The 12,192-nt window shown below is 41.2% G+C and overlaps 1 protein-coding gene across 2 annotated transcripts in view; it reads right to left on the minus strand.

Annotated features, from left to right (window-relative positions):
• Positions 1-5,417: 5,417 nt before the first annotated feature.
• Positions 5,418-12,192, minus strand: part of YTHDF2 (YTH N6-methyladenosine RNA binding protein F2) — a 44,836-nt gene continuing 38,061 nt past the window's right edge. For both annotated transcript variants that reach the window (XM_069756703.1, XM_069756702.1), the window contains exon 6: positions 5,418-7,871. The gene's annotated coding sequence lies outside the window, so the exon portion shown is untranslated. The remainder of the gene's footprint in view (positions 7,872-12,192) is intronic.

The raw sequence follows: 12,192 nt of genomic DNA on the forward strand, positions 1-12,192 counted from the left end.
ACGATCACGACCAGCGATACGACCTGGCCGTGATCGTTGGTAAGTCGTTGTGTGGTCGCTGGAGAGCTGTCACACAGACAGCTCTCCAGCGACCAACGATGCTGAGGTCCCCGGGTAACCAGGGTAAACATCGGGTTACTAAGCGCAGGGCCGCGCTTAGTAACCCGATGTTTACCCTGGTTACCAGCGTAAAAAAAACAAAACACTACATACTTACATTCCGGTGTCTGTCCCTTGCAGTCTGCTTCCCGCACTGACTGACTGCCGGCCGTAAAGTGAAAGCACAGCACAGCGCACTGTGCTCCGCTTTCACTTCACGGCCGGCAGTCAGTCAGTGCGGGAAGCAGACGGCAAGGGACCTGACGGACACCGGAATGTAAGTATGTACTGTTTTTTTTTTTTTTTACATTTACGATGGTAACCAGGATAAACATCGGGTTACTAAGCCCTGCGCTTAGTAACCCGATGTTTACCCTGGTTACAAGTGAACGCATCGCTGGATCGGTGTCACACACACCGATCCAGCGATGACAGCGGGAGATCCAGCGACGAAAGAAAGTTCCAAACGATCTGCTACGACGTACGATTCTCAGCAGGGTCCCTGATCGCTGCTGCGTGTCAGACACAGCGATATCGTATGGATATCGCAGGAACGTCACGGATCGTACCGTCGTAGCAACAAAAGTGCCACTGTGAGACGGTACCCTTAGACTTTTGTAATTATGTAAATTCACTCTCAGTTTTGTCCTGTAAAAAAATAAAGGTATATTGTAATTCTTAAATGTATAGATTAGCAGTGGTGCTCAGTACCTGAATATATTATAATGCTGCAGATTTAGACAAAACCACTATATTGTCACAGTAAAAAAAAAAAATATATTCGTGCAAAACGAATATTCAGAGAACCAGCAAATATATTTTAATAAGGTTGATTCATGGAGGTAGCAGGTAAAAATAACAAATTTGTTGAATTATTGCACCTAGCCCGTAGACCTAAAACGGTAATCTCCTAGATGGTTTGAATTAATCAGAAAAAAATGAAAGTTTATAAATGGTGCAAGTCCATAAAAGTAACTAAGGACCGGTTTGTAAAGTTGTCCCATATATTGTTGATGGGTATCAAGCAAACTGTCTGCAGAGTCACAATCCGTATGGCCACTATTAAACTTCTTTATATCATGGAGAGATTTCTCATATGATGAGGAAGGCCTCTAAATAATTTAAAAAAATAACAAAAAAAAAAGAGGGGGAGTGCGTGAAGCTGCTCCGGCCGGTAGCAAAGCTTCAATGGATGAGGCAGTGCGGCCTGTTGTACTCGGATTAACCGGGTCGGAAATCCGCTGCACACGCCGCCTGTTACCTTAGTTGGAGCTCGTGTGATGCCGCTGTCCGTCCTCATTAGTGCCTGTGGTGAAGGGTGTCCGGAATCCTGGGTAGTTGCTGTAGTCCCGGTCTCTAGTGGCGTTCACTGCTACCTCGCTATGCGTGATACTCGGAGCAGGACCTGCCGTGACGTCACTAGTCACGTGAAGCCTCGGGAGAATGAGAAGCTGAAAGTTCAGAAGGTACGGATCGCCAATTGGACCATATCCTACGCGTTTCGGAAAGAACGCTTGCCTTCATCAGGGATGGTCCTTGGTGCCCTAGAGATCATTTTATAGCGAATTGAAAGGTCAGCTGATTTTATAAAATCCCAAAGAGTTCTAATTCGCTATTTAAACCCTTTGGTATGAGCGTGTCTAACATAAAAATCCACTTGCTTTCTTACTCCATTGGAGCTTTGCTACCGGCTGGAGTAGCTTCACGCACTCCCCTCTTTTTTTTATTTGTTATTTTTTAATTATTTAGAGGCCTTCCTCATCATATGAGAGATCTCTCCATTATATAAAGAAGTTTAATAGTGGCCATACGGATTGTGACTCTGCAGACACTTTGCTTGATACCCACCAACAATATATGGGACAACTTTACAAACCGGTCCTTAGTTACTTATATGGACTTGCACGATTTATGAGTGGATGCTATTTATTAAACTTTCTTTTTTTTCTGATTAATTCAAACCATCTAGGAGATTACCATTTTAGGTCTACAGGCTAGGTGCAATAATTCAACAAATTTGTCATTTTTACCTGCTACCTCCATGAATCAACCTTATTAAAATATATTTGCTGGTTCTCTGAATATTCGTTTTGCGCGGATATATATTTCTTCCAAGAATAGAGAAGCATGAACTGTATAATTTAGGATATAAATAAAACAATCTTTGCATAAATCAATAGGACAGATAAGTATAAAGTTTGTAAAATATGTTAGATAGCTCTACGCTGAACTTTTAATGTCAGGCTTGTCTCAGGGTACAGCTCACAAAATGCTTCACGTCATATTTCTTCACAGTCTATGAAGAGGGGAGGAGAAAGGGAGCATGTTTGTGCTGAATCATATTGCAGAACACACACAAAAATATATGTCCTCATCAATCCTGTTACTGTATTTCTGAATTTGAGATGTTAGAAAACAGTTTTCCCCCTAATATTCTATGTATAGGGTATAAGTCATTAGGGCAGCTAATTTCTCAAAACATGAGCTAAGAGGAAAAACAAACTAAAACATCAAGAATATGGAGACAACATATACTGGACTGTTGATTTATGCACAGTTTATTGAAAGTTTAGCTATGGTTTAAGAAGTACTTACCTTAATCCTGCTTTCTTGTTCACTCCAGAAGTTCTGAGATAAATTCACGAATTCCTTCCCTGTGTGTTTAGAAAAAAATGGGATAAAAAGGTGGAATAACTCCACGCTGCTTGAAAGATAGATGTCCAAATGGATATTCATATGAAAAGTGGCTTTATTCAACGTGTTTCAGAGTACTATGATTCCATCAGGAAACCACAAAAGTATAGTACTCCGAAACGCGTTGAATAAAGCCACTTTTCATCTGAATATCCATTTGGACTTCTATCTTTTAAGCAGCACGGAGTTAATCCACCTTATCCCATTATCACATTTTTTTTTTCTTTACTCTGGCTGGTCACGAGGAGACCTGTGGATCTGCAGCAGCTAATATTTCTATGAGCCTGTGTTTGGGCTCCATCTGGTGAGTAAAATCTGATTAGAGATATCTCCTAATACTCAGATAAGACCCTATTGCGCTTTTACTTTCCTTCCAGCTTTTTATTGATTCCATGCGTGTTTGTTATTTTTCCCCTTATCTGTAGAGGAGGAGCTTCACTATTTATCATGAACATAAGCTGCAGCACAGATTCATCTCAGCTAAAAGTCTAGACCTTAGATCAGGAATAGGACAGATATTTATAGGACATTTCATAACTTTCCCAAATTCTTATGAAAAAAATATTCCCCACAAACTGCATTGAACTATTGTACCCAATTTATTATATATTTTAGGAGTCGGAGTCGGTCCATTTTATACCAACTCCACCACTCAGACTCCACAGCCCTGATAAGGCGGCAGCTACACTCAAAGGAAATTAGAACATGCACTCACCATAGCTCAGTGCAGGTTTTTCAGTGTGTGATCAGAGCTATGCCATTACACCTCGTACACTGAAAAAACGGCTATAAGCTATTGTGGGGAAATGTTCATCTTTCCTTTAAGTGTAGCTGCCAACTTCTGAATGGGCAAAATAAAAAAAGTTAAGAAGTACACGCCCCCAGTGAAAACTGTACGATAACCATTGGGACTTAACTCATTAAGGGTCAAACAATTGAATGCTAATAAACAAGCAACAGAAAGGCGAAATTAAAAAAAAAACAAAAACACACATTTAATTCTGCTCTGCAGCTATTACATACGGTGTCTAGTTCAACATGAAAAACTTGGTGAAAGGTCCTCTAAGAATTCTGATCAGTGACGCAAAAATGAAACACTGCATATGGTATTAATGATTATTATAAAAGCTCAATTATAACGATGCACAAAAAAAATATGCAAACAAAATATCCTGACCCACATTACAAACAAAGTTTAGATATGTTCCAATCGTTGTCAATTACCAGAACATTCTCCAACTCTCTAGACTAGATAAGTTAAAGCAGCAATACAGTGAAGACATTTTAAAAAAATAATTTGGTGTGTATGTGCATGTAGTGTAGGTCTGTGTTAATATGCTCACCTACAGCTTTCTCCGTTATCCAGTGCCTTTCTTCTCTTCTGACTGATGTCACCACTCTTCAGACTCTACAGGTCACGCTGCGCTCTATGTGACCAAGTGGCCTTTTCAGAACAAGCCTACATAAGCCTATATTGTAAAAAAGACTTTTGGCTCAAGCATAGAGTGAGCCGGATAGGGTTTATTCAATGTTTTGACATGCGCTTCTCATAAGATGGAATCCTGCACAGGGCCAGGCCCAATGGTGTATTGAATAGTGACCTCTAGAACTGGCTTCACCTTACCTCCATTCTTTTGTATTGTTTTTTTTTTCCCCAGCTACCATGAAGGTAACAAAATTATCTTCTCTCAATCGCTAAAGTTAATCTTGTTTAGTTGAGTTTTTATCTTTGTTTGAGCGCAGACTAAGTTTTTTACATAGTTAGTGATAGTGATCCTCATGCAATTTTTTTTTTTACTCTTTCAGTCCGGTGAGGTTCCCCGATTTTTGAGGAGTCTCAAATACTGGCTCTTTCTAAAGCAAAAAAGCATATTCCTTTGTGGTAGCCACCATCTGTGTCAATGAGGATACTTTTAGGATTATCGCTTTGCATGGGGCCTGTAGGACGCTCTTGAATAAGAACTTATTGTGCCACTCAGTACTTTATGGACTATTCCTTGAAGTTCCTTCCTGGAGGCCTGGCGCCTTATGAACGGTTTTAAGAAAGCTGTGTAACTTCCCAGATATCGGATGATTTTTCAGATGAATGGTATGTCTAATCCGGACTGCGGCAGGCCGATTCACATCCTGTTCAGAGACTACTCCATCTTGAACAGACTGGACAGTTCCAATCTTTGTGTCATGATCTCTCAAAGCTTTGAGTCTGCGATTCCCCCTTTTTATCCCCTCATATCAGTTTGCAATGTTTTGTTCATTGATAGGTTATAGTAATTTGCTGGCCTGAAAGTGTGGTGTGGGGTATGATGTATAGTGAAGGTTACGGTAACCTGTGTATTGTATTCTCATGCTATATATGGTATGTGTTATTTACACAGGCTACATTTGTTATTGAAGTCTGATTGTTAATAAAGGTATATTTTTAAAATATCATTAAGGATACTGGGGCTTCTAAATCAGAAGTGTCCAGGGGACTCAATGGTTCCTTTGGATTATGTAGGTTCTTTAAAAAAAAAAAAAGACTGAGCAGACGGAAAAAAGAACCGAACATCCTCACACAAACCTTAACGGCACTTCTGACTGGCAGATAGATGGTGCCAAATCAAGTGTAGAAATGTTTCCAAACATTGTCGCAGTTAAAGAAAGGTTTATTTAAACAAATATGTCGGTAACACAATCTTAACCATGATCAACAACACCCCAATCATAATTCTTACACGCTCCCTTCTAGCGTTCTGACCCAGCATTACCTCCAGAATTGATGGCAATTCGGTTTCTCTCACATTTCAACCCAGTACATTCAATACATTAATTGCGCCATTTTCAATCCAACAAGAGAGCATTTGTTTAATATCCAAATGAAAATTCTGCATGGAACATAACATTTAGTTTCAGGAAAAAAATATTGTAGCATATATAAGAGATGTTACAAACTACACACAGGTCGGGCAGATTGTCCCCCTTCCCAAATTCTAAACACAGAGATGGCTAGTAGCCTTACAAAATGACAGAATTCAGGTAGCACAAAAGATAGCCCTCAATGGTGAGAAACAAGCCACGTGACAACAGGACAGAAAAACAAGAAATACAATTTTGATGGAAATATAGGTCCTTAGTAATACAAGCCTATAAAAGATTATTTAGAAAATAACAAGTTATTCCCGAATCCAAAGGATAGAGAATAATTTACTGGTTGCTGGTGGACTGACCAGTGGGAACTCCAGCAACCGGCTGAGGCCTTGAAGTTTCACCTTGAATGCCAGAAGACTTGTGCACCCATAGACTGACGTAAACAGTGGAGCGCTGTACTCTGCTTTCTCCGGCAGTCCCATAGACAATGAATGTAATGGAAGTTGGGCATGTGCACCTCTCGGCTCTATTCAATACACTTTGCAGCTCGGTACTCTTGATGGATGGGGACCCCAGAGATATGGGATAACTTGTTATTGCGGGAATAACCTTTTAAATGCAAGCATCCTCTTACTAAGGACAATGCTTTGTCACTGAAAACATTTTTCTACTCTGGTATAAAATTCAAAAATAATTAAAATTGCACAGAAATGTATTCCCAAGTATAATCTTGCCATTTAATGATGCGAAGCTAATTGTATCAATTATAGAGATGGATTTAAGTCTTCCTCTATGAAGTAAACAAATAGTATATTATAGGGATAACCAAATAATCAACAAACCCTTGTTCTCAATAATTCTCTTGTGGGACTCATCACCATGCATCATATTTAAGATTTGTGTAGGACTTCTTTCAACAGTGCCAAACTGGATCAGTCATGTGTCACCTCTGCCCCATTGTTAGAAAGTACACGCTATTGAAATATTAGATAGAAGACATATCACAAAGTATCCCTATAAGAAATTAAGTGGGGTTAGCCATTTAGAAAAACCCCTTTAACATTCTTGGTTTGCCACGCATGCGTAACTATGGCAAATAACATTCCTCGAACCATGAACTTTCCATCCTGGCTAACAATTTTCTAACACTGAAGCTATATTTGAAACACTTGAATACGTCATGCAAGTCTTGGGTGAATTATTACTTTTTGTCGACGCTTTTAAAACAAGACATTTATTCCAATTTAAAGGTAATTGTTACCCTGAGCAGAATCATAGCCCACCAAGGTGGGGAGGGGGAAACCACACCAAGTGATGAAGGCAGTAATACCAAATTGTAGGCAGTCATCTTGACGTACATACCCATTCACAATATCTATATAAAGAAAAGTAATTAATCTCAGACTTCTTTCATCCATAAGAAACAAAATCGTGCACCTCTGCTTCAACTGGTAACATACACATACATACAGTGCGCAACGCTAAGTAATACATCAAGTGGTCATTCTTCAGATCGTTCTGCCTAACCGTGCTCCTGAAAGATAAAGGTATAGGAGACACACAAACAAGCGAAAATGTATCTACTGTTCACTCAGTGAGCAAGGTTATTGAGAAGTACTTGTAAAATCCAGATTGTGGTCCCGATGCAATATAGGCTTTTGATACAATAAACAGTTTGCAACGTTTTGCTTTGGGATCCTAAATAAAGTAAGGGTATGTAAGGGTATAAAGGAACCTAAATTGTGTGAACAAGACCCACTAATATCACTAGTTGCATGTTTATTGTAGTAAGTGCCATACCTGTGTCCTTAGATAAATGATGAATTAATACACACGCACACAAACAAAACATGTATGCTCAAAAAACATATGTACTGGGTGCTGTCGGGGTGGGGCCACACAAAAAAAAAAAAAGAAAGAAAAAAAAAAGGCTTCTGCCTGAATTTCAACAAAAAAAAAATTTGGCTTCTGCCACAAAATATGAAAGACAAATTAATGACCACAGGACTTTCCAAAAAATAATAAGTCTCCAGCCTCTGTGAGTGGGGAAGAAATCCAATCTTGAGCGGCAACCCAGCATTATTTTAATCCCTGAAATATGGTAAAGTGGACAATTCAGAGGCTTTGACCCCAAGTTTTTGTTTGTCCTTTAAACACTGTCAAACACATTTACTTGCTTAGCTCCGTTCCACAAAAGTTAAAGAGTTGAGGATAAGTCCTGTTTGATAATCCTGTAGGAGGAAAATTGAGACTGTAAGGTAAGGATATGTAAACATACATTTTAATATTTTAATTAACTGAAAGACTCTGTGGCATACTGAATAATAGAAATACTTCCACATATACAGTACTGTGAAAAGTCTTAGGCAGGTGTGGAAAAAACACTGCAAAGTAAAAATACTTTCAGAAATAGAAGTGTTAGTTTATTTTGATCAATTGGCAAAATGCAAATAGAATGGGCAAAGCACACAAAAAAAAAACAGACACAAACTGAAAGAACTCTGCAGGTAGGTTGTTTTAAACATCTTGGGAAAACCATAGATCTGCTGTGAATGTAGGTTTGCAGGAATCCTTTGTCTGATGACACAAAGCTAGGAGGGATAGCTAGAGAAGAGGGAGGGGGGATTCAAAAGGATTTAAAACTGGAACTGTGGGCAGCAACTAACAGAATAGTTTTTAACAGGGAGAAATGCAAAGTCCTACATCTGGGAATTAAACATGAAATAAGAATAAACAGAATTGAGGAATAGGGCTAAGCAACATATGTGAAAAAACCTTGGGTATACTAATAGATCATAGAATTAACATGAGTCAACAGTGTGATGCAGCAGCAAAAAAAGGCAAACAATTCTGGGTTGCATTAAACCGAAGCATAGAGACTAGAGCACGTAAAGCAATTATCTCCCTCTACTCCTCTTTGGTCAGATCTACTCTGGAATATGGTGTACAGTTCTGGGTACCACAGTTTAAAAAAAATAAGACATGCACAAACTGGAGCATGTTCAGAGAAGAGAGACCAGAATGGTGATTGGTCTGCAAGCAATGTGCTATGAGGAACGGTTACAGGATTTGGGAATGTTTAGCTTGCAAAAGAAAGACTTAATAGCGGTCTATAAATATCTGCTCACTACAGGAACAAGCTGGGGCGCCAGGGACCGGGCCAGGAGCAGGTGAGTATAATTAGACAGGCCCCGCTCCCCCTCCCCTGCCGACCCCTGGGTATGACTCGAGTATAAGCCGAGAGGGGGACTTTCAGCCCCCAAAAATGGGCTGAAAATCTCGGCTTATACTCGAGTATATACGGTAATATGTTTTGTTGCCTTTTTTGTGCCAAAACCTAATTCTATGAAAATAGGATTTTTTTTTCAACTCTAAACTTTATCAGCATGCAAAACAGACAAATATAGCATGCCAAACCACTGCAAAAAATGCATAAAAAAAAAAACAAAACTTTTTTTTTTCTTGTTTCTTTTCTGCCAAGAGATCAGGTTTTGCTGCAGGAAAAAAAAGCTGGAAAAACGCCTAGTGAGAACTTACCCTTACAATAGAAATGAACAGAAAGAGTCTTACAATTGTTCTCTCAACAACCTTTCAGGTGTCTTTTGAAGCAGACCACCTCCAAAAGACTCCTCAAAATACTCTCTTACTGCTGTTCCCTGGCACCGGGTGCTGAAGACAGCTCTCATCATTCTCCCCTGCGCTGCCGGTGATCAGAGCGAGAAGAGAATGATGAGAGTTATAGTCAACTGATCACAGTGACAGCAGGCTGTGGTTGATGGTGCTATTACTCCCATCAGCCTACACCTGCTAATAACAGTCAGAGCAGGCGGCGGCAGATGGGAGTATTCATCAGCTGCCGCCTGCGCTATAAATAAAATATCTGGCGTGGGTTCCCCTGTATTTTTGATAACCAGCCAAGCAAAACTGACAGCTGGGGGCTGCAACCCTCAGCTGTCAGCGTTATCAAGGTTGGTTATCAAGCATACAAGGGTTCCCAAGCTGTTTTTTTTAGTCTTTAAATAATAAAAAAAAAACAGCGTGGAGTGCCCCCCCTTTATTTTGACAACCAGCCCAGCTAAAGACAGCTGGTGGCTGGTATTCTCAGGCTGGTAAGGGGCCATGGGTATTGACCTCCGCCCCCCCCACACCAGAAAAGGCGCATCTATTAGTTGAGCCAATTCTGGTGCTTTGCCCAGCTCTTCCCACTTGCTCTGTAGCACTGGCAAGTGGGGTGCATATTTGTGGGGTTGATGTCACCTTTGTATCGTCTGGTGACACCAAGCCCACGGATTAGTAATGGAGAAGCGTCTATAAGACACCTATCCATTGCTAATCCTATAGTTGCATTGTAAATAAAGATACAGCAAGTGTAGTCTTTTATTTGAAATCAAAACACACATTTCCATTTTTTACTTAAAAATAACAAACATGTTTACACGCATCTAAAACCCATTGCATTGAATCCCTTGTCATCTGTATTAAGCCAAAAATATAAAACACAACAATATCCCTCACCTGTCCAATGTTCTGTCCCACACCGTAATATACATTTGGTGATTAATAGTTTTCAACCTGGACGGTGCCAAGATGCGAACGTCCAGGCTAAGAACCACTGGTAAATGAGCTGTTCGCAGAATCAGTGACCTCATCAAAGTTACCGCCAGTCACTGAGGCTGCAACCCAGCCGGGCTGAACTGCGGTGAACTCACTGAGGTAACTGTGGTGTACTCAGTGACTTTTTCTTATGGTGCTGAGGTCACCGCAGTTCAGCCTGGCTGGGAACGCAGCCTCAGTGACAGGCAGTAACCTGGATGTGGTTGAAACCTATTAAGGTACCATCACACTCAGCGACGCTGCAGCGATACCGACAACGATGTCAATCGCTGCAGCGTCGCTGTTTGGTCGCTGGAGAGCTGTCACACAGACAGCTCTCCAGCGACCAACGATGCCGGTAACCAGGGTAAACATCGGGTTACTAAGCGCAGGGCCGCGCTTAGTAACCCGATGTTTACCCTGGTTACCATTGTAAAAAAAAAAAACAGTACATACTTACCTTCCGCTGTCTGTCCCCGGCGCTGTGCTTTCCTGCACTGACTGAGCACAGCGGCCGGAAATCAGAGCGGTGACGTCACCGCTGTGCTTTCCGGCTGGCCGGCGCTCACAGCCAGTGCAGAGAAGCACAGCGGGGGACAGACAGCGGAAGGTAAGTATGTAGTGTTTTTTTTTTTTTTACTTTTACGCTGGTAACCAGGGTAAACATCGGGTTACTAAGCGCGGCCCTGCGCTTAGTAACCCGATGTTTACCCTGGTTACCAGTGAAGACATCGCTGAATCGGCGTCACACACGCCGATTCAGCGATGTCTGCAGGGAGTCCAGCGACGAAATAAAGTTCTGGACTTTCTGCAGCGACCAACGACATCACAGAAGGATCCTGATCGCTGCTGCCTGTCAAACTGAATGATATCGCTAGCCAGGACGCTGCAACGTCACGGATCGCTAGCGATATCGTTCAGTGTGAAGGTACCTTTAATCCCCAGATATGGACTATGGCATGGAACAGAAAATTATTGTGTTTTTATTTTTGATTTATTACAGGAGACGATGAATTCAATGGAACGGTTGTTAGGCGGGAATAACTGTTTGTTATTTTTAAATACAAATGGAAAAGTGTGTTTTGTTTTTATTTCAAATAAAAGAATGTATACTAGCTGTCTTTATTTACAATATAACTATAGGATTAGTAATGGAGAGGTGTCTTTATAGACACTAAGCTGTGGGCTTGATGTCACTAGAAAATACAAAGGTGACAGGAACCCTACAAATATGAACCCCACTTCTCACCGCTACGGAGCAAGTAGGAAGAGCCAGGCAATGCACCAGAATTTGTACATCTTAATAGATGTGCCTTTTCTGGGTGGCTGTGGGCTGCTATTTTTAGGATGAGGGAGGGGGCTCAATATCCACGGCCCCTTACCAGCCTGAGAATACTAGCCCCTAGTTGTCTGCTTTAGATTGGCTGGTTGTAAAAAATGGGGGGACTGCACGCTGTTTTTTTTTTAATTATTTATTTTAAGAATTAACAAAACAGCATGGGGCCCCTCTATTTTTGATAACCAGCCTTGCTAGTGCGGACAGCTGAGGGTTGCAGCTGTGAGATTTGCCTGGCTGGTTATCAAAAATACAGGGGAATCCACGCCGTTTTGAAAAATTTTTTACAGCGCAGGTGGCGGCTGATGGGAGTAATAGTCCCATCAGCCGCTACCTGCTGTTGCTGTTATCAGTTGAATATAACTCATCATTCTGCCCTGCTCGCCAGAAAGCCGTCTTCAGCACCAGGGGCCAGGAAACAGCACTAACTGTACCGCTGATTCTCAGACGCCGGTACGTATCACACGGATGACATCCCTGTGTACGTGTGCAGGATGATTTGTGGCCCATGCTGCTGTTAAAAAAGTGGACATGTCAGCTTGATTGGGTCTGTGTGTAGGTGTCTCCAGTACGTGTGAAACCTGTGACCACATGTATCGGACACAGAAGTCTGAAAGAGGCCT

Source organism: Ranitomeya imitator, chromosome 3, assembly GCF_032444005.1.
Source record: "Ranitomeya imitator isolate aRanImi1 chromosome 3, aRanImi1.pri, whole genome shotgun sequence".
NCBI classification, from domain to species: Eukaryota; Metazoa; Chordata; class Amphibia; order Anura; family Dendrobatidae; genus Ranitomeya; species Ranitomeya imitator.